Source organism: Pinus tabuliformis, chromosome 5_1 (assembly GCF_031772625.1).
Source record: "Pinus tabuliformis cultivar Carrire ecotype Pingquan chromosome 5_1, CPIR1, whole genome shotgun sequence".
Lineage (NCBI taxonomy): Eukaryota > Viridiplantae > Streptophyta > Pinopsida > Pinales > Pinaceae > Pinus > Pinus tabuliformis.
In genome coordinates, this window is record NC_142305.1 from 707,579,031 (window position 1) to 707,603,822 (window position 24,792).

A 24,792-nucleotide genomic window follows, 5' to 3' on the forward strand; every position below is an offset into this window, starting at 1 on the left:
AGAAGGAATGGCTTTAATAGGACTGGTTTTAATAACACTTCCTCTGTCTAGGATAATGAGAGTGCTTAATGTTTGAGGAGATTGAGTTTCTTCAACAATGATTTTTGCAGCACTTCCCTTGTCTGGGTTGTTTAATGGCTGAGTTGTCCCAAGAGGAGACCTTGGTTCCTCAGTTTCCCCTGTTTCTCCTCCTCCTTCACAAAGATTGCTGAAATTCCCTTCTTGCAATAGTTCTGGAGTAGAATTTTCAATTTCTTGAAAGTCCTACTCTTCAGTTTGACTATGCACCTCAAAAAAGGCTACAGATGGTGATCCTGTGGACTGAAGGGAACTAGTAGGCTGTCTAGAAATAACTTTTCTGGGTCCTACTGAAGGCTGAGATTCTGCTTTCTTGATGATTTCGTCTATGAAGGTTGATTGGCCAAGGGTCACCGGCCCCTTAGCTTTTTCTGGCTTGGGTAGAGGTTTGGAATTCTTTTCTGGCTTTTTCTGCTTAGTCATGCACACAAATCAACTACTAGATTCTACCCAAACAAAACAGCAGCAAATCTGTAGGAAAGTGGGTAGGGGAGCAGGGCTGTTACATGCTCCACACGTAAGTTCTTACCTTCCGTTTTTAAAACCCAATTCTTTCCTAACAGGTTCTTACACTACTCTGAAAAAAACAAATGGCTACACTCTTTCCCCGGCAACGGCGCCAAAATGTGGAGCTATAAAAAGGGTCTCTTTCACCTCTAATTACCTCACATTAGTTGTCAATCCAGGAACGTTTTGTTATTTCAAAGAATGTCTCAGTCTGAGGCTATCCTTTGTCAGAGTAATGCTAGTAGTACAGTGTTCAGAAATATAAGAGTAAACGGATGCTTGTTTACAGTAAACTACTTCAAAAGATTAAACTACTCATTCAGAAAACTAAGCAAGTTATCAGTCAAGGGTTCAGTAGCAGTAACTCATCCCTTTGTAAACTGATGGAACTAAGGTAAATCAGAGAACAGATCGTGGATCTGGGAGCCAGGCAGTAAATGTCAGTGCTCACTACAGCCCTGGATCGTTCTTCACACCAAAATAACAAAGAACAGGAAATAGAACGGCAAGTAAGAAATGGAACAGCGAAATAAGAAATGGAACGGCAAATCTGAAATGGAACAGCAAACCTGAAATAGAACAGCAAACAGGAAACTGTAACAGCAACTAAGTCTAGCAAGCAGTAACACCTTAGTCTACAAGAATCGTGACCTACAGGAATTGAATGGCGATCATTCACTCTTAAGGATGAATTGAACAACACACCAAAATGGAATAGCTCTGATTAATGATGAACTATAGAACAGCACTTCAAAACCATATATGCACAAGGCACACCTTAATAGTGACCTGATCTCGGTAAACTAGTTATCAATCTCAGTTATAAAAGATTACGACTGCGTTTCAGAATGGAACAGCAATGTCTATGGATCCACAATCGCAAAGAACATAATCGCTAAGATGAATTCCGTAATACCAATGAATAAGTGCACGGCACAGAGGCTCTATAATTGAACAGCAACAATATTCTGTAAACACTGACAGTATTATATCAACACTTAGAAGAACAGTGATACGTTGCAGAGTCAATGCAATAGTTCTGTCTCAGTAAAGTAAACATAATAGAGCATGTGATGTAAACTAACAAAACACATCATATTACCAAATCACGCTGATAAGCAAACCATGCATAAACCAAACGTAATAATACAGGAGCAAGTGTCCTCCGGGGCCGGGCCCTTAGCCTCCAGGGGTACACGGCTTGAAGTTATTCCAGACTCAGAGATGAAATAGTAACCAAGTTTGTATTAATGCATAAAGCGAAATTACAATAGATCGGTTCTTAACGAGACTCGATGATCAAAGTTTTGAACTTAAAAGAAATTACATAGAACATAACCAACTCTGTCGAGCTAACAGTGCTATCCCTTTTATAAGGGTGAAGGTGGAGATATCTAAGTGCAGAAATAGATAAAACAGCGATCCATTAGTCCTCAGTCATCTCTTTCCTTTCCTGCACTGAGCTGATATCTCCACTTCCTTTCCAGGGCTGATTCGCTTTGATTTGCTTTGCCTTGTTTGCATATGGTCTCCCGTCAAAGGGACAACGGTTAACCCGTCCTTGTCATTTCCTTTGGAACGGCGAATTCTCGTTTTTCCTCCTTCCTGCATAAGGAAATGACAATTGTCAGTGTTTTCGTCTTGCATATTAATCTCACATGTTTTATTACAATTCCTTATCGTTTTCTGAGTTCATGATGCAAAAATGTTTGTAAATTCTAATGAAAAGATGCTGAAATAATTACCAAAAACATACCTTCTTTAATACTCCACAGTAACTTGGTCATATGATCTATGTTTGGTCCATATGATACCTCATTAGAAATATCTATCTGATGACAACAAATTTTCATGCCAAGCCAAAGCCTCTAACTATTAGCTTGGCACATTTTCCCAAAAAATTCCACTTTGTGCCTCAAAACAGCTCCGAAAGTTTAGAACCCGAAAAACTGTCAAAAATGAAAAGTTGTGCTAGAATTAAAGAAGCTGAAAGAAAACAGTGTTGGAAGTCCATGTGGAATATCTAGGCAGCCACTAATATCCACCTAGATCCATAAAGACACTAGGATTTAGGTCAAAATCCAAAGGCAAAACCCCACAATGGGGAAAACCTAACCAAATTCTTCTTCTTAGATATTCATTCACTATTTAGCTAAAACATACGAAGTATAATTTAAATGATATACATCAATCACATCGAGCCTCTTAGGGCCAACCCAAGTCAGTTCACAACTTCATTTGTGAACTAAATGAAACAAGTCCAAGAGAGTTGTTATCATATCACTTTCATATACGGTATCACATATGCCATAGAGACACTATCACATCTATCATCCATCATGTTATCATTGTCTTCAAAAGTATGTTATCATCAAGGTCACTGTCCTAACCATACTATCATGTCATGGACACTATCATATCAAGATCATTGTTATACACCATTCATCAGGTCACTATCATCATGTATCATAAGCAACGTAATTGACATCATGTAACATAAGCAAGGTAATTCTTACAAGTATCATGGCACTCTTATTGTCACATGTATCATGGCAAGATTAATGTCACATATCCAATTGAACATACACATCATTGTCATCATACATTATGTATACCCACTATCATACGAACAAGGTAGCTTCCATTATAATTCATAACTATCAAGATCATGTGTCATTGCATCACTGAGAAAGGAGACTTCTCGAATCACCATAGTATCCTCGTAGAGATAGAAAAATTGATATTACAAAGATAATGTTTATGCATCATAAAGTTGTAGACTTGTAACATCACATAACCATTATAAGCTTCTTGTATTACAGCATCATAGTCTTCTTCTTGTCAATAAAGAATAGGGCATTAATACATAGATATTAAACTTATGTCATCGCAGAGATTATACATAGTGATAATGTGAGCTATAGACCCGAGCCTTAGAGAAAGCCCCACAGACCTGAGCCTCATAGTGAGCTACATAGAACGATTCACAGAGATAACGAATGTGAATCTCAAAGGTAAAATACGTGCCATACATTGTGAACCTCTGATAATGTAGATCTAAGCCACTGATGTAAGTGTTGGCCATAGGTGTTTGTCATAGAGTAAACAATACAATCCATGAGCCACTGTAATGTGAGCCTTAGAGACGTGCGAGAACGATTCACAGAGATAACGAATGTGAATCTCAAGGTATATTATGTGTGATACAATGCAAACCTTAGATAATGTATATCTAAGCCACTGATGTGAGTGTTGGCCATAGGTGTGAGTCATGGAGTGAACAATACAATCCATGAGCCACTATAATGTGAGCCTTAGAGACAGATGACATTGCATAATGTGATGTCACTGTGTAAACCGATAATGCCACATATAAATGTGAGTTCTAATGAAGTGTGAACCACCGAACAAAGTATACGAACATCTATAATAGACGAGCCACTGTAGGATTTAACATGATCCTCCAGATACAAAAGATACAGTACATAAGAGATGCAAGTCATTGTAGATTAGAAGCAAGTCGTAAAAAATATAAATATGAAGCATGGTGAAGAATATTAAACCACAGACGTTAGTGCGAAAGGCAAAGAAATACATTTGATCCATAAATAAATATAGACGAGCCACTGTAATGTTAATTCGAGCCATAGAGAAATACATTCGATCCACAAAGAAATATAGACAATCCACTTAGAAGAGTGCAAGCTTATACAAACCCTATTTGAACCTTAGATATATACTCGTGCCTCAGAGATAAAATAGATACACAATCCATGGAGCATATGTCCAATGAACCAAACAACGATCTTATTATATATCCATTCGATGGGCGAACAGAATCCTCCAATAGTGCAGCTAATTTGATATCTTCACCATATTTCCCATTTTATAATAATAAAAATCTCTTTTAAATATATTTACAAAAATTGCTTTGATGATTAATAGCCCAAGTAAAATTGTCACATTAAATAATAAAGGAGTGCGCCAAACCCTTTAATAACAATATTTTCCTTTGTCCAATTTGGATTCTTCCTTTGACAAATATAAATTCTCTTTAGGGTGCGATGGCCTTTCCTTTGTTGCAGTAGATATATTTTACTATTAAGGATGATTACTCGTCGCATTCTTCTTTCGCGATTCACTTCTTGTCATTTTCAGCCATCAATTTACACAAAGGCTCAACCCTTAATGCTTTTGGAAGATTTAATTTCAAGATCATATTCTTACAATAAGGTCATCCAGTGTGGCATTTGTTCTCCATGATTTGTTTGGGTGAGCAGATTTCTGACAGTGAAATAAGGTACAATCACCTTAGTTTCAGATTTCAGAAGGTATGGCCTAAAGTGCTTAATTGCCTTAAATATAGTGAAGGCTTGTTTACCAACTTCTGAATATCTGAGTTCTACACCTTAAATTTTGGAACTCATGAAGGTGACTGGGTGTTCATTATCCACATAATCCTTTTGTGTTAGAACTGTAGTGTATGCTTGCCCTCGTGCGAAGGCATATAGAACAAAGTCTAGAGTATATTCCATACTCTGGAGGGTTGGTGCTTTAGTAATTACTATTTTGATCTTTTAAAATTACTTTTTTTTCTTAAGGTTCGATTTAATCATGGCTCCCTTCTTGATCATATCTTGTATAGGTTTCACAATCCCAACAAAATTCGGAATGAATCTTCAAAAAAAGTTAATCTTGCCCAAAAAAATGCATTATTCTTTTGCTACAAGGGGTTTCCAATTTGGTGATCGCTTGGGTTCTCTCTAGTTCTATCATTATTCTTAACATGGATACGATGAATCACCATGGTCGACCTTATGTAACCACAAAAAGATATTTTTGGGGTTGAGAGAGATTCCATATTTCCTATATCTATCAAAAAAATTCTTCAAATTTTGCGGGTGGTCATCCCTCCTTTTAGAATAGACCATCACATCATCCAAATATATGACCATGGCTTTGTTGGTAAGGCCTTTGAATGTTATGTCCATGGCTCTTTGTAAAGTGTCTCATGCATTAATAAACGTGAACGTCATCTTCCTATGTGCATGTGTGCCCCACATTCTTCTAAAGGTAATTGTAAACTGGTCAAGGTAAGATACCAATATCTGATTATAACCTGAGAAGCCATCAAGGATATAACAATTCAAAGCCAACAACAACCTAGAGGATTTCTTCCATAGGTGCATCTAAGAAGTCAATTTTTTGTGATGCTCTACCCAAATTCCTGAAGTCCACATATAGTTGAATATCATCATTCTTCCTAAGTAGGACTAAGTTGGCCACCCACTCGGTATGTCTAATAGGGAAGATGATATTTGCAGCAATGAGTTTATTTAATTCCTTTTTCACTTGAGGCTTGATGTACATGTGCATTTTCTAAAGCTTTTTTTCGACTGATTTAGCACCTTCTTTCATGGGTATAACACTTTGGATGATATTTGTGTCAAACGATTTAAGGGCATCATAGGTTCAATCAAAACCATAGTTATACTCTTTCAATAATCAAATAAATTTTGCCCTCTCTATAGGGATAAAACCAATCCCTGCGTTGATATTCTTTAAACATTTTGTAGCCCCCATATTTATAACCTCATATAGAATAGCCAAACTATTAGTCTTACAACTAGTTGATTTCTTAAACTTATCTTGTAGGTCATAAAACTTTTCAAGTTCCACCACTGACTTTTGAATTGAATTTATGAGACTTTTCTATGTGTCCGATGAAGACCTTTGTGATTCCTATTTGTTCTCTTCTTCATCAATTATTGAATCTTTCAATGTCCCTTCCATATGGAGGAAGTTCAATATATGTTTGTCATCCTAAAAAACATTCTAGTTTGTCACATGGTTTAGAATTGTGGCCTATAAACCAATCCCACATAAAACAAATTAGTAAAGAATTTTTCAAGGTGGATCAATATAGAGGCGATAGTGGCAAATAAATCAACGTCTATGTTCTAAGAACGAGGAATAAAGTAATATTGAATGCAAGAACATTATTAACTGGGTTACCTCATGCTGGTAGTTTTTGAAATGACTTGAAATACAATGAACAAAATTATGTACTTGTTTAACCACTATCTCAAAGTCATCGAATACCATTAAAAACTTAACATAAATATCCACTACTTTCTTAAGTTCCCAAATAAGGGCTTCTTATTATGCAGTGTTATTTGTGCATTCAAAATCCAGTCTGCAAGCGACCAGTTCGATGTTACCCTTTCAATCGGTGAGAATGATGCCAACACCTACACCCTCCTAAGACTTGGCGTCGTCAAAATATAAATACCAGAATTCAAAATTTTATTTAACATCCACCACATCTGCATCTGGCATAGTACAGTTGGAGTTTAAAGACCATGGCCAACTGGCCAACCTTGACCACTCTAACAAATTTTCACAAGGAAGCATATATCCTAAAAGATTCAAAAAAATGCAACGATGCAACAATTTCCCAAGACAGAATCGTTGAACAATACAAGTTCGTTGCGAACTTCCAAGTCAGTCACTACATATTTCATATACTTTTCACGATCCACTTTGATCTTGTTGTCTTTCCCTTTGTAGTGTAGCCATATATGCGACCAACCAGTAGCAAAAAAGGCATTCAATTTTGCTGACCAATCCCGACTATGTAACAGAGCATAATGATGAGGGATATCGACTATGAAAGTATCAATGGTCTGGAAAAAATTAGGGTTGGATGTCAGTCTGATAAGACCATTAGGAAGCATTCCCAACACAGTACTGTTAGGTCCCTATACTACTAGTGTAACTCCTTATTGTTATTAGTACAACCCCCTTATTATATTGTTGTGCCCATGTAGTCCCCATATTGTTATTATTGTGCCCCATAGAAGCCCATTATTGTTATTATTGTTCCCTTACATTATTATTGTTATGTTCGCTCTGATTATATTATGACCCCTTAAACTCCTATATATAGAAATGAGGCCTTGTCATTTGTATCATCCGAGAATTTTTCATTTATGTAATGTAAAGAAGGTTGCCCCCTCGAATAGGTTGAATTCTAAGGCGTTTATTTCTCTTTTCTATCTTTTTGTGCGTTGATTTCATAACATTTGGTATCAAAGCTTTGGATTCTAGGGTTTTACTGCTCCAAACATGTCATCGTGGAATTTTCACTCTAACCTTTTTTCTGCGACATTTTAGAAGCGAAAACCAAAACCCATTTGAGAAGAAAACACGTTGAACCTCAGGTCCAAATTTCAGATATTGTCTCGCTATATTTTTGGAGATATGATCAGAGTAAGTTAGGGTTTTTGAAAGCTCCAGAATTTCATCTAAAACAAATCGTCGTGGAATTGTTGCTATAACATTTTCTCTACGAAGTTTAAGAAGCTAAAAAAAACCATTTGAGAAGAAATTGGTTTGAACCTCGGGTCTGAATTTCAAATCTTGTCTTGCTATATTTTCGGATATATGATCTGAGGAAGTTAGGGTTTTTGTAGACTCCCAAATTACATCCTAAACAGGTGACCTTGGAAAATTCGTCATAACTTTCTCTCTGAACATCAGATTGAAATTTCGTAAGAAGTTACAAAAAGAGGACAAATTGTATTTTGTTTGGGTATAAATTTCGGAACCTAAGGTTGAAACAGTGACACGTGGAACGTTGTACAAGTTCACTCTACTGAACTAGTCTATAAGTGGGTCATCGCGGGAGATCGGGAATAAATCTTTCTTCGAGAATCCAATTGTGATCAGAATTGCAGAGTTAGAAAGAGGACTCAGAGGGCTATTACAAAATTTTAGAACTTAAATATCCGAAATTACAGAGTTACAGTCGTTTCAAGATCAAGCTGCTAAAATCATGAAAAAGCGAGATGAAGAAGTTTGAGGGCAAGGATCCGGTAAATTAGATACTACAGATGGAGAAATATTTTGATGTACATTTACCACTATTACAAAAGGTACGTATTTTAATTATTTAAAAACGAATCAATTTTTATGGTATAAATGGCTTTGTTTGCGTAAACCACTTGTCACATGGTCAATTTTCACGAAGGAAATGATAGCACATTATGAGGATACAAAGAGAAACACCTTCTTTAGCCAATTGATAAATCTCAAACAAAAGGGTTTAATGGCAGAGCACATTAAAGACTTTCAAAAATTGAATACAAGGGTAAATGATATTCTAGAGAAGCAAAAGACAAATAGTTTTATCTATGCCATGGAAGCAAATATCGATGGTATGAAAGCATATTGGAAGAAAGGCATGGAAGATTTGAAGAAAGACATGCAAGGTTTGAAGGAAGGTGGGGCAAAGCTGCTACAAGAAAGGCCTCCTAATGATGAAAAGGATAAAGAAACGCCAAAAGAAGTGGATATACACCGAGAACCAACCCTAGAGAGAACAAATGAATCTGACCATATCTTGTATTGCAATGGGAGGAATTACCGCTCCTCAAACTCTCAAGATAGAAGGACATATCAAGAATAAAAAGGTTAAAGTGAAATATCAGAAAGAAAAGTATCAAAAAACTTCAAAAAAAAGGATATTCACCAGGAACCAACCCCAGAGAAAGAAGAAATGAATCCGACCATATCTTGTAATGCATTGGTCGGAATTACTACTCCTCAAACTATAAAGATATAAGGACATTTCAAGAAAAAAAAAGTAACAGTGTTGATTGATTTGGGTAGTACCCATAATTTTATTCATTATAAGATAACCAAGGAATTGAATTGCTTCCTATGGGAGAATATGTATTGAATAGCCCAACGCTTTTCATTCCAATGGGTGGTGTTGATGTTGTACTAAGAGTCCAATGGCTACAATCTTTGGGTACAATAGCTTTTAATTTCCAAGAACTTTTCATGAAATTTTCTTCGGAAGGAAACGAAGTTGAATTAAGGGGTATCACAGGGAAACAAGGGAAGATAATCAACGCTAATGGAATGACAAAGCTTCTAAAGAAATAACAACGAAGCGTAATTGCACAATTATGTTCGCTAATGGTTTCCACGTCGAAATCATCTATTTCTGCAGATCTCCAAAAAGTCTTGGACAATCATTCCAAGGTATTTGAGACTCCCAAAGGTCTCCCACGTATTCGTGATCATGATCATGCTATTCATTTGATTCCAGTAAGTGTTCCTCCAAACATCAAGCCTTATAGATATCCATATGCCCAAAGGAGTGAAATTGAACATATGGTTGCAGAAATGGTAGAGTTTGATATAATTATCCAACCAAATTTGATAAACAAAGCAAGAGATGAATGGAAAAATGGCGAAACATGGTGGAAACTCATTCAAAAGTTGCTGAAGATCCCAGTGCAAACAATATTACCAGAACTTGATGAGGAAGGAAAAATCATATTGAAACCTGGACCAGTGACAGAAACAAGAACCCGACAGCGACGAAATCAATCAATTTCAGAATATCTCATCAAGTGGAAGAACTTACTTGTTGAAGCTTCCACATGGAAGGACAAGAATTTTATACAAAAGCATCAAGAACTACTCAAGTGCTGAGGACAACACTTTTTGAAGGAGAGGGGCATTTCAGGTCTCTATACTACAAGTGTAACCCCTTATTGTTATTAGTACAACCCCCTTATTATAATGTTGTGCCCATGTAGTCCCCATATTATTATTATTGTGCCCCATAGAAGCCCACTATTGTTATTATTGTGCTCTTACATTATTATTGTTATGTCGGCTCTGATTATATTACGACCCCTTAGACTCCTATCTATAGAAATGAGGTCTTGTCATTTGTATCATCCAAGAATTGTTCATTTATGTAATGTAAAGGAGGTTGCCCCCTTGAAGAGGCTGAATTCTAAGGTGTTTATCTCTCTTTTCTATCTTTTTGCCAGTTGGTTTCATAACATGTACCATTAGATTGATTGAGTTGAACAATACAAGTGTCACATTTCTAAGGTTAAATGCCTAACTTTTGTGTGACTACTTGAGGCATCACATTTGTGGAGGCTCTCAAATCTAACATGTAATTATGAACATTTTCATCACAAATTTCAAAATTCAGCTAGAAAGTGGGGGTCTTAGAAGTGTACTTTTGTCCTATCATTATACCATCATCAATCATCAATTTATTATTCAAAGGGTCGTCATCATGGAAGAAATTCATAGATGTATTGGTCAGCTCAGGACTCCTAACAAAGTTTTCGATCACCTATAAGAGTTCAGGTTGATTCAAAGAGAGGAGATCATATAATGAGATGCTAAAATTTGACTTCATAAGATCATTAATTGGACTATACCCAAGAGTCGCGACACCCAAAGAGATGCTAGACTGCTCATTCAAGTGAGATGACCTAGGGGTTGCGGTCACTATAGCAGAAAGCAATACTATTTTTTCTGTTGGAATTAAAATTCTACTTTGATTGTTGTATTCTCTTACTTCCTTAGTTTCATGACTCAAGGAAAGATAATTATCCCCTAAACAATTGATAGATGACAGATGCTCTGTTATAGATCTGACATGAAAATATAAAACAATGCAAATATACCCACAAATATATGATAAAGATAGATAAAAATGCTTCTTTATTGATCAAACCCTTAAGGTAGGGCAACACCATACATTCACTATTTAAAAAAGGAGAACACTCCACAAGCCATATGCTTGTTCATACAATATTCCTTAACACCTCTCAATGTGGTCTCTAGCCTCTATATAGGCCTCATGCATACAATACCATGGGTCATTACCATGGTTCCCTCAATACCATCTATCTAATACCATGGGCCCATTACATTATTATTAACTACTTGTGGTCTCTTACATGATACGGGTTAATCACCTTATTTATTACTATGGCCCATCCCATTATTACATTATTCCCTTGGGTACCTCCCTTTGTACCCCATATTATCCCCCATAGGTATATAACATTCCACTCCCCTTAGCATGTTTCATCCCCAAAACATGGGAAGAACACAAATAATAAGATCTATTCAAAAGAGTAGTCCACTGGTACCAGGGACATGCATCTAGCCATCCAAGATAAAGGTGAACCCTCGATCTCACTGATGCCTCGCTTGCTTGAGATGGAAGTTGACCGTGGCAACTCTTCTGTGTTGATGTGTAGTAGGTGGATCTTCGCTCCTCTCTATCTGTCATACGAGGGTTGTTGTCCTTGTGGCTAATTGGTTGCCATCTTGTTGGTTGTTGTCTTGCGGGGTGATGTAGGTAATGATATGTTGAAGTTTTAACTCATGTTGTCTTTTTCTTTAATTCACCCCTTACTGGAACCTGACTGTTATCTGGTGCATCTTGTGGTGCCTGTTGTGGTGTCTTATCTTCCAATATTACTTCCACCACTGAGCCTTCATCTGATGTATCAGCACCTATATCATTTTCTGCTTCAACCTCTGTTTGTGTTTGATTGTCGATCATCAATGGCTCATCGTCTGATATGTCAATCCCTGGAACATCTTCTGCTTCAGCCTCCATGGACTCTACCTGTTTATTGATGGAAATACCCTGTAATGTAATTTCTTCTTTTATACCAGAGCTTCAGGAATCTCCTCTGCACGTTAATATTTATAGTACCCACCGATTCCATCCACAGATATCCCAAAACAACATCCTCATTAGCCATATCTGAAGCATAAAAATCAGAATGCAATACATACTTGTCCATAGAAATCTTCAAATATTTATAAACTTGCACCTGCTTATTATTAACATGTGTGTGCTCCATGTGGTTCACTGGCACTTGTAATTTTTTTGCCAAGTTGACATTTATGAGATTTTGCTTGCAACTCGAATTTATAGACACAATGATTTTCTCCTTCTAAATCAATCCATGAACCTGCAATAAGAATATACCAGTAGAAAATAACCCTTTACGTGTCTCATTCTCCTTTGTTCTAGCATGAGACCATTTGTCTAAAAGGACTCTTTCAAATTCTTCATTTGACAGTTTGGACAACTGCTTGTCGTCAAGTGAAAAATACCATCTGTAAGCCTCATCTTTGAAACCAAACCACACTGAATCCTTCCAATATTTTCCCCATACTGACCTTTTTTGTTTTATAAATTCTTCAATAGTAGGGCCATTATCTTTCCCTGTAAAACATACAGCCGCCATGAAGAGGGTTTTAAAAAAAATGTCACTTACTTGGCGAAAATTTCAAATTGTCACAGTTTAATCAATATTGCTCAGAATCCCTATTATGACCTATTTTCATAAATGGAACAACCATTCTGCATCTACCCATGTGATAGAAATCCCGATCCAAGCACTAGAATTTCAAATCTGCACTACAACTCTTCCGCCGTCACCAAAAATTCTGAAAAAAAAAGCGCTGATTTTAAATCAGTGATATCTCCCTCATCCAGACTCCGATTCCATTGATTTTTCTTTTTATAAATCGGGTGTTTTTCACAAAAAATATAGATCTGCAATTAAATTCTGCAGATCTTGCACTAGGACATCCAGATCTGCGCCGCAAACTCATTGCCCCGAAAAAATGTCTGCAATCTCACTGATTTTTAGATCAGCGATATCTCCTTCATCCGGACTCTGATTTGGCCGATTTTTTTTTGAAATCATGTATTTTTCACAGATAATCCAAATCTGCAATTATATTTTGAATATTTTTCCCTAAAACGTACAGATCTTATCTGCAAATTCGTCGCCCCAAAAAATTCCTGAAAAAAAAAAATAAATAAATAAATAAATAAAATAAAAAATAAAAAATTCCTCCACTTTTGCCCAAGAAAGTGCACTGATACCACTTGTTATAGATCTAACATGAAAATATAAAACAATGCAAATATACCCAGAAATATATGATAGAGATAGATAGAAATGCTTATTTATTGATATCAAAACCCTTAAGGTAGGGCAATACCATACATTCACTCCTTGAAGAAAGAGAACACTCAACAAGCCATATGCTTGTTCATATAATATCCTTGACACTTTTCAATGTGGAGTCTCTAGCCTCTATATAAGCATCATAAATACGATACCATGGGTCATTACCATGGTTCCCTCAATACCATCTATTTAATACCATGGGCCCATTACATTATTACTAACTACTTGTGGTCCTTACATGATACGAGTTAACCACCTTATTTATTACTATGACCCGTCCCATTATTACATTATTCCCTTAGGTACCTCCCTTTGTACCCCATATTATCCCCCCTATGTATATAACATGATCCTTTGTTTTTCCACCACCTAACGCTTCGCATCCTAAACAATTTTCTCTAAGGGATTCAGGTTGCACAGTGGAAGTTTATCCCCAAAGATTTCAATGTATCGAGTATGTGTTGCTATTGAGATAAATATAGAGATGTAATTTTATTAGCCAATGGATTATATTTTTTAAAAGGGGGCTGGCTATTAAAACAGGATTGGCCCTCCCCGACAGTGATTTCCAAATCAATGACTTTGCTCGTTAATTTTCTTTGGAAGCTTGATCATGGCTAAAAGATCTAGAAATGAAGATTCCTTTGATTCAACATTGTTGAAATGAGTTCTCTATCTGTTATCAAAGGTCAATGGTTTATCTTCATCGAATACCATTTTCCCATGGACGCTCACAAGGTCCTTCTCAACTTTCACGACCTCTCGGAAATTCTCTTGAAAAGTAGCCATTTCTACTCTCTAGACAAACATGGCCATAGATTGTGGCAAGTTGGAAGTATAAAATTCAATAGCTATTTAATTTGTAGGTCAGGATGCTATAGGCATTTTATTCTGAATGAGTTGAAATCTCTATTTTAATTAGTTTGCTTTTTCCCTTGAACCCATTTTCATCCAGAAATGTTCATTGAGGAGATTAGTTGGAGTCTTTTCTTCTCCAAAATTTCCAATAAAAAGAGACTCAAAGCCCTCCCAACTCATGATTGTCCCAAGGGTCCAGGGAAAATACCAAAAAGAAGCTTTTCCTTCGAAATTATATAGGAATAAGTGTTGGACCACATCTTTATGCTCCACATCATAAGCCACACAACCAACATAAACCTTTTTATGTGATTGTCTATCACGTCACCTATAGTTGGGTCAAATTTAGGAAGAAATTTCCCTGGGTTCTTTGGCAGTTGACACTTTGGTCCAGGGATTACAACATCTTGGGGTAACCAAGGTCTATTGGCCATTACAATATTTTCCATATTCTGATGACTATGCAATGGAGATAGAGGTTCAGATTACTCAAACGACGAATTTAGCTTAAATAAATCAATAAATAGTGAAAACAGATAATTGGGTGGGCAACGTGGTTTCTCATAACTTCTTGACAATGGATTTTGAAACTTTTTAACACTAAACAAGGGGCTTAGAGAGAGATAATTTGAATTATCACTCTCCATCAACTTGGATTCAACAAACAACGTAGGTAAGTTGCTTATCTCTCCAAACGTATTCCACAAACTCTATCCCCTCCTCACATGCTACAACATGAGTGAGACGTTGACTTGTTCGGATTAATTCAACTAATTGGGAATTTCTAGATTCATAGGTATGATTTAAGGGAAAACTAAGTCTAAGTTCTAACTTCAAGCAGGGAAGCAGTAAGCAATTGTGGAGAAGAATATGAATTAGGCATTGGGTTGGTAAAAATGTGTTTGGGAAACCTACCTCTTGAATTCTATAGTTTCAAAATTGTGGGCCAAATCTCACCGAGAGAATTCGAAGAGTACTTCCAATAACTCATAGAGTGGCCCTCCTTCTAGCACTAGTTATATTAGTGAGATGAATGTGACTCGACTGTTGGAACATCATCAACAAAGGGAGGAAACTCTATTGAAGGCCCCAATTAGACCCTCTTTCATTTGGTGTGGTGACCTCCGATTGGTATGTGGGCCCGATTGCCACTTTATTGATGAAGAATCATTGTTCATTAAGTGTTCACTTTACTTCTAGAAGTTTTCTTTATTATTACTAAGTTCATATTTAAATTTGTTGGTGGAGAATTGGGGGAGAATATATTGTCAGACTAAATATGTGCGAGCTTAACTAGAGTTCTTCATTTACATATAAACCTAGAACAATATGACTAAAAACTAATCGAAATATCAATAATGCAACAATCATAGCACAAGGAAGAAAATTACTGATAAATAAAAGTTACAAGAGCTTACGTATATGCTAACATACAAGGCCCTTCAAAATTACATAGACAATTTACCAAATAAAGGACGATACATATATCTCTTGAAATGGAAAAGTGTATTAACTAATAAGAATGAGACTTCCATTTACAACAAAATGCAAAATATGGCCTTCTTAAATAGGTGCATTGTCTATACAAGTTTTTCCCCTTTTCCTCCACATCTCTCCCCCTCAAAGGATTACTTTATTTATTAATTTATATATATATATATATATATATATATATATATATATATAAAATTTAACTCACAAAAATGATCTTTAGCCAGTAATGCAATTTGTTTTTGATGCATCTCCTAGGCGGAGTGATTCTTTAGTCTCTTGGAGATTTGGTGGTCTTCAACCCTATGTAACCACTGCTTGGGCCTCAACACTTATCTTCCAAGTTCTTCACAATGGTCTTCACTCTAGCAGCATAGCAATTGTGTTTAGTCGTTTCTCGTGTGGGTGTCATGATTAAAATTTCAATCGCATCCTCATCCACTCTTTTAATGTGTTCAATCTGGGGGACCATTGCAACTCAGACTTTGTTTATGTTATGAAATATCAAAACAATAGATGTGCAGCTAGACAAGACTCCAAAATTTCCCAATCTGCTTTCTTGTAGCATCTTTGTTGTCGCATCCCACATGTTCCTCACCAATATGAGAGATCCAGTTGTCGTTAGCTTTCCTTCTTTATTTTCCATCCTTTGAACATTGATCAATGACTCATCACTTCTCTTTTGATCCTTGCTTAGTCTGGGCAATGAGTCTGGGGCATCCCTGTATTCCTTCTGCCATTCTTGTATTTGGTCAAATGCTTCACCGACTTTGTTATAAGCACAACTTTAAACATTCAACTCCTGTAACATCTATTCAAGCTGGATGAAATATTGTTGGAGCTGTTGAAACATCTATGCAAACGAGAATTTCTCTCTCTAGAAGTCGTTTATCATTAATTATTGGGACTTTAACACTTGAATGTTGATTCATGTTTTCAGCTCTTGATCAATCTTGGCAGTAGTCTTCCTTTAATTTCTTTACCTCACTTGAATGAGCTTCTCTAGGTTGTGTTATTTTTTGTTCCACCTGAACTTCAAAGGGGTTGTTAGTTCTTCATGCCTTTTGGCTTCAAAACACTGGTGTTGTTATTCTACTTGTTCCTATAGAGTATTCACTCTCTGATCCACCTACTCCACATCTAAGGATAGGCTTTGTCTGGTCACTTTGTTCGCAGTCACCAAGGCTCCGAGGACCAAGGTCGTATCTACTACATCCTTCCAATTTCTCTACCCTGTAGTGCTCCAAATAATTCTTTGTTCGAGGCTTTCTAATATGTTAGCTTCCTTTCCACTTGCTTTAATCTTCTCTTCAACACACTCCAATTAACTGCCTTTTTGGATTTACTATAGTAACAGTCACCTAAATCGACGACTTCATCATCAAGGTCTCTATGGTGACCCAGAGGGCGTGTGGTACCTGTTTCCTTAACGACAGGTGGGATTGAGGAGATTGGACTTTGTGGAATGATAAAAACTTGTAACAATGTAACTACCAAAACCTATATTTCTAGGAGTTCTCACTATTTGCGAGGCACTGAAGAATGTCATTATCTTTTGTTTCACCCATAATTTTTCTCGCCACAATTATCTCTGCCTTTGGTTCATTGTTGTTGATAGTAATCTACTCGACAGTTGAGATTCCGACCAGGGCTACATTTTGTTGTAGCAACCTCATTTTCGCCTCGATCCTTTACCTCTCCAACGCTTCATCCTTACCCTTTGTTCTTCTTCGTTTGCTCCTCAGAACGCTTCTATTTGAGAGATCCATCACTCCCATTGTTTCTCCCTTTTCTATGCTTTTGGAAGTTGGACGTCTAGTAGGAGTTCTTGTCTCCTTATTTGCATTCTCATTTCCACTTCCTCATATGTGAATACATCTTGATACATCAAGTCATTGGGATCATACTCATGCTCATAGGGGTAGCTAAGCCATACAAACTTACATTGTTCCTTTACTATGTTGTGGGGATCATGTCTCTTAAAGGCACCTGTGACGAGTTTAAACTCTTTAATGCTCTCTAATTCCTTGATGAAATACAATAATTTCATTAATGCAGAGTGTACTACTCTTATCAGAAATCCTTGCCATAACCTCTTGTTAATGTTTTCCAAATCTAATGCTAGTTTGGCTTCTATTGTCTAATACACATTTTCTTGAATAATTGATCGATCAAGAACACACTGATGCATTAGGTGCAAGGGTGTTGAACAACCATATACTCTAATGTATGTCCAATGTTCTTCACAATACTAGTTTCTAACTCCCCGAGTAGCAAACCTCCGCGCTTTTGATAGCTAGGTTGGTTGGAGCTCAAACAGTGTCTCGTACATTCTAGCCAAAAAAATTGATCACATAGTTCATGGAATAACTTCGAGTACTGGTTTGCCCATAATTATTCATAATAGATAGGAATGGGCGGGATCACTGATGTCCATTTCTAATTCATTACTAGAAATTCATTTGTAACACAAAGGGCATCAACCAAATAAGAGCAAATGTAGAAGGATGCGCTCTCCTTTTCAGGACATCCTTCACCTTGGATAGAGTTTTTAACAAATTACTGGAGAGAATGGTAGAACAGTTGAATATATGCCCCTTGGATACTATCTTTACTTCCAAGGGTAGCCATTCAATCTTGAAATGTGAGGCATTGAATTCTCCATACAACCAATTGATCATCATCGCGAGGAGGAAGAAAGGCTCACGTAGATAATGAGCAGGATATTGTTTTTCTATTTGTTTCTTGAAGGCCTCCCTATCTCACCACAAGCTCTTTATAATTACTGCGAACATAGGGTAAGTCGTGAAGAAATATTCTAGGAATTGTTTGGTCAACTTCATTTAGGCCTTTAAATACACAACAATCTTATCATTTCTATCGCAAATAACTTCATGTATTAGATCAATTTGTGTTGTTTCCCATCTTTTCATATAGTGCATAACATTATCAATGACCTGGTGGCAATCCAATATATATCTAATCTCCTGATGTTGCACATCTCTTTGTAGTCTTTCTTCTACTCATTGGATTGTGCATTGGCGTACATATAATGAATCTCACCCCAATTAGGATGGACCTTATTTCCATTAAATGTTGTTGTCCCCGTAGAATACTTCACTCATAGGTGGGTCAAATATTGTAGGCTTTGTGATGGTAATATTTCGTCCTTTTCCTTTGTGTGCCTTCGACATCTTGTTGCTTGAGGGTAGGTTCAAAACAAGTATGCAAAAAAAAACTATCATAAATTTCAAAACGTATGATACTTCCTATGTAAAAAATAAATTTAGCCACAATAGCTTACTTTGATAAAGCTTTGGCCAGGGGAAATTGATTACGAGTGGGAAAAATTCAATTGTTGAATATGTTAGTTGGGCTTGTGACCATAGAATCTCGCAGGTCCCTAAGGAACAGAAAACATAAGGGACAACTACTAGACTAGGTGACAATAATGGGACGATAACCCACTATCACCTCAATCAAAATCCCCTACCCTTTCTGAACCTTCATCGACGGGAGGAGTCCTAGTAAAAAGGGAATCACTTAGAATGAATAGATCAATGATTTAGGTATGACATGATTCCACAAAATCCATTCAAGGAGAGACACAACAATGGCTCAATGCTTCAAGGAAGTTAAATGCTTTCCATGAAAGGCATAGGAGGATATCAAGACATAAGGTTTAATATTTGTGATGATAATATGCATTCCTAAGATCAACACTCTTAAGTGATAGCATAGGAACTCTCAAAGAAACTCTATGTGATGCTTTAACACTTCCAAGATGCTCTTTGCTCCCTTTGAGAGACCTTGGAAAGACTTGAGCTATACCTAAGGTTTTATGAATAATCATAGGAAGAAATACTTCATGCAAGGTACTCCCAAGGTCAAGGCAATGACAAGAAAGGGCTTCTTGATATTTATTCCATCGAATACTATGCTTGTACAACCCTCAAAGAAGTCCCCAAGGTGAGAGAGAAAGACCTAGGTTTTCCCTCTTGGAGTAGCACCTAGGGCAAGAGATTTTATGGATGAAACTCGGCAGATGCCCACCAAAAATTCTAAGTAAAAGTAATCTATTAATATGTACAGAAAGATACAAAGAGGACAAGGCCTCGACCAAGGTATCGTAGAGTATCAACAAAATCTGGACTGCCCCAACATTGGGGAAACCAGTCCAGTGAGAGCAGAAACCTCAAAAATGGTATCACTTCTCAAGTCCAAACCCCACAAAAGAAACAGTAAGATGGTTCATTGACGATTAGTCCAGATAGGAAACCAGAATCCAAGCAACACTAGCAAAAAACAAAAAGACCAGATAGCAAACACATGGGCAGCCACAGTGGGCTTCAAACTATCATCAGGCAGCCCCTGCCTATTCTCCGTCCCTTGGTTTCCACCCTTTGGTTTCCGCCGATGCGATCTGATCACAATCGCATATTGCTATATATAAAGGCCTTGCCCTTTGGTCTCCCCATTTTGCAATCCGTCGTGGGGTCCGCATCATCGCATCGCACATATGAAGGTGTAAAGGCTCCACCCCTTGGTTTTCGCCGATGCGATATTGCGAAGTGATCTGATCGCAATCGTATATCGCTATATGTAAAGGCCTTGCCCTTTTGTCTCCCCATTCTGCGATCCGCCGTCGGGTCCGCATCATCGCATCGCACATTTGAAGGTGTAAAGGCTCTGCTCCTTGGTTTCCGCCGATGTGATAATGCGATGCGATCTGATCGCAATCACATATCGCTCTATGTGAAAGGCCTTGCCCTTGGTCTTCCCATTCGGCGATCTGTCGATCCTCATTTAATTGCCGATCACCATTGCCATCACAACCTGCACCGTTGCCCCGTATCATAATCTTAATTGCGTTAATTACCACCCGCATCTGGGGTTTCCTTTTGAAACATTGATATTAGGGTCGAGAGAAATTACTGTACTAAAGTTGTAGCAAAATTTTCTCCGACTTCAACTTCCCAACACAGGGTACATAATAGAGGCAAAAATATTCTTCGTTACTGTGTCAGGATCAAAGGTTCAGAAGAAAATCAAACCTGTTAATGTGTTGAACCTCAAAACTTTTGACCTCTTACCTCTATTATGGAGTATTTTATGCAGAACAGGAAAAAGGCCTTTTCATGAAACATTGATCTTTTCAACCTCCATTATTTAATCAAGGAAAAATTCCAATTTGTATCACAATTTCCCAATTGGACAATTGTGAAGATTGGGGCTCTACAAAATCAAATCTTCCACTTAATGTCTTCAACGTACTATTTACGAAGGGGCACCAGCAAAATTTGATTTTAGCTAAAGGAGGGTTGTTGGGCACAATAGAGCACCATTTGGTTTGTGTTCATCCTTAAACCACATCTCAATACAACAATCTTTGCTCTTGTTACATAATAATTTGTGTTCACCTTCAAACCACCATCTCCACAATGTGTAGTCATCTTTAAACCATCATCAAAGAGCACTTTGATTGCATAAAAAACATCAGCCTCTAACCATATTTAGGATTGTTCCAACAATTACTTCGAGCCAAGTTCCAAAGCTTTTGGGCAACTTCAAGTCATCACCAATAGAAGACATTCACTTTTGCTATCACATTTGGTTTCTAATCTCCTTTAAACCACCAAATTTAGAGAGCATATTTAGCCATTGGCTACTATCCACCACCACATTTTATCTCTCTTCCTGGATTCACATCCAACCTTTTTGTTGATCGAAGGGAATACCGGAAATGTAATCCTTTGGGATTATATAAAATTTTATCATTCACTTGAGGGGAGGTGAAAAGTCACAAGTGAACATGGACAACCACAATGACTCGAAAATACCTCTTCAAAGATGAAACCAAAGGTTATAAATATATGTATTTATGTGTCATATGAATAAGAAAATTATCACATGCTTATTTGAATTTGTCTTCCATTTTCATTAACATTAAAAATAAATGTAGCTCCATGTTACCTCCAAATATATCATGCTCAAAAAGGAATCTACATTTGAGAAAATGTTTTCTTCTCTAGGGATTTGATCCCTTTCTATACATAATGGTTAAAACATTTCAATAATATGTCGCTCAATATAGGAGATATGAAACTCCTTTCATGCTCAATATGGAGTTGACACTAAACATATTAAAAAGCACCACAAATCCATATTAACTAAAAACAGATCCATATTAACTAAACATCTACGGTGCATGAAATTTAAAAAAAAATATACAATTTGATACTTCCAAATTATAATGAATTATAAATTAAAATAAATTTAAACTATCAATAATTATATTTAAAAACAATTAATTTTTAACAATTAACAATGTACAAAATAATCATATATATTTTTTAAAAATTTAAAATAAATTTAATCTTCACATTGAAACTAACCCTCGCTAATTTTGACCCCTATCCACGAGATGTACAATATTCAAAAGTCAGAGAGGATTAGAACAGATGGATATCAACAATCATGATCGGTCAGTCCATACTCAATGACAACGAAAAAGTTAAATGGAACAAACTTTCTCGTACCCCAGGATTGGGATGCTCCATATCCTCCGCCTATTCCACACAGCATGGCTGACGACGAGCTTCAATCCTTGCAACCAGATAATTATGACAACCTGAGTCCAGCAATGACAAAAATTCCACATCTCCATCTGTCTGGGTCAAACGGTGCATACTTCAAAAAGTTGATATCTCAATCTGAGGTCTGCAAGCGCAACGATTTAACTTTTTGAAGAACGACTGTCCAGTGATACTTTCCTCATTGCGCAAGATGCGAAAGGAGGCCACATTCCGTCCAGATTCCAATATCAATCACCACCGCACTGGTTGTGGCTGTGATATGACTAGTAATCTGGAATCTAGCACTCCACATTCCACTGTGGACAATAACATTGCAGGCTTTTGGCACGGAAACCCCGAATTGAAAGCTTTATGCTTGCCAATAAAATTTCTTGCACATCTGACAGTTACATTGGATTTAAAAATTGACGGCCACCACTCATTGCTGTTGTGAGCTAGTCACATACCCACCTCTTAAAAAGTTACTTTACCGAAACGTGACAAGTAGCCATTTTCCCAACGTTACCCACATCCATTCATGCCACCAAAGAATAAATTTGACGGTGGTAAAGACGTTTTTGGATGTCAAATTATACATCAAAAGAACCATCAATGAAAATGGAGTGACAATTGATTAGAATACTTTCCAAAATGATAGGTTCTGTGAGACTTTTTGAAATGCTTTACGCATAGAGCATCTCACATGTTTATCTCTTCCACGTCATTCACTCGTTTGTCTTTTCTTCCTTTCATAATCAATTACTCATATTGTTTAAGCCTAATATTTTCCATGCGCTCTTCTAGAGTACTTTCCAAAATGACAGGTACTGTCAGATTTTTCTCATACTTCATCCATATGATATATGTAATGTTTATCTCTTTCACATGATTCACTCATTTCTAATTTCTCTTCGTAAGCTATTATTATCATCCATATGATATATGTCATGTTTATCTCTCTTATTATCTCTCTTACCTGATTTACTCATTTTAATTTTTCCTTCGTAAGTTATTATAATACCGGTTGTTGCTAGCAAGATATAAAATATTCAGTTTTTTATTAATTTGTTATTAGTTTCTTTTTTATTAAAATTTAAAGTTTAATATTATGAAATTAATTTTATTATTTTTTAATAAAATTTATTTTAATTTATCTTAAATATGTTTAGTTGAAATATCTCCATCTTATTATATAATAATGGCAAAAATTGACTTTTTTGTACTCTGTTATTAATTACTATAGACTATATCACTATTATGTATAATAAATATAAATAATTAAAAAAATAACATTATATATTAATTACTATGTACCATAAACACAAATGGTTTGTAATTAAATTTAAAAATTCCATTATTCATTGATGTAAAATATTGTCTATCGGTTATATTTTATAATTTACAAAAAAATAATTTAAAATTTATAAATCTAAAAAAAATATGTAAAAATAACATGTTTACAATTTCTACAACTCTCATCATATCAATCTATACAGACATGAAATGTGTACTATAATATAAGGCATTATATAAAAAAATTACCATTATCCAATATTAAATTAATAATTATTAACATGTTTAGCATTTTCTTCAATGCCAATTATATATATATATATTACCTTTATTTACCAAAAAATTGTTTAATTATATTAAAAAATTAATAAAACCATTAAATAAATATTCATATAATTCATTTTACAATTTTATTATTGTTTGAAATAAATACAATACATCATGATATTAAAATATTTTATTAAATTAAACTGGAAAAATAATTTAAATTGTATTTTTCCATGTCAAAATATTTTGGCCATTTTCACTAAAGCCTCACAAGCCACATTGAGTAAGGAAGAAAATATGGTTACACGCGTATATTAGAATGGCATACTTGAAGTGGTCATTTTTCGTAGGGAATCTTATAATCTATCGTAAATACATTTTATAAAATATTAAATAAATTTTATTTTAATTAATAAAAAATAATTATAATATATTTAATTTTAATTTTTTTTATTTTATTAAGGATTTAAATAAATTTTATTTTAATTAATAAAAAATAATTATAATATATTTAATTTTAATTTTTTTTATTTTATTAAGGATTTCACTTTATTTCATATTAGTTTACAAAATTATTGAATCTTATAATCCATCATAAATACATTTTATAAAATATTAAATAAAATCTATTTTAATTAATAAAAAATAATTCATATTTCTCTTTTATTACCCATTTTCACTTTATTTCATATCAGTTTACAAAATTAATAATTTTATCCAGTATAATCTTTATCATTATAAAACTCAGGCATGCATATGTTATTTATCAAAATTAGAACTTAATAAAGAGGACAAAAAGATCGCAAAAAATAAAAATAAAACAGAATAATTCAAATTTGAATCAACTCCCACCCTTTTCCTCTTTGAATTTTGAATTTACACTAGTGCCTACT

The 24,792-nt window shown here is 35.6% G+C and overlaps 1 long non-coding RNA gene across 2 annotated transcripts in view; it reads right to left on the reverse strand.

Moving 5' to 3' along the window:
* Nucleotides 1-1,810: 1,810 nt before the first annotated feature.
* LOC149166888 (uncharacterized) overlaps nucleotides 1,811-24,792 on the reverse strand; it is a 127,514-nt gene continuing 104,532 nt past the window's right edge. For both annotated transcript variants that reach the window (XR_016260895.1, XR_016260898.1), the window contains one exon: nucleotides 1,811-2,190. This is a non-coding gene — a long non-coding RNA (uncharacterized LOC149166888). The remainder of the gene's footprint in view (nucleotides 2,191-24,792) is intronic.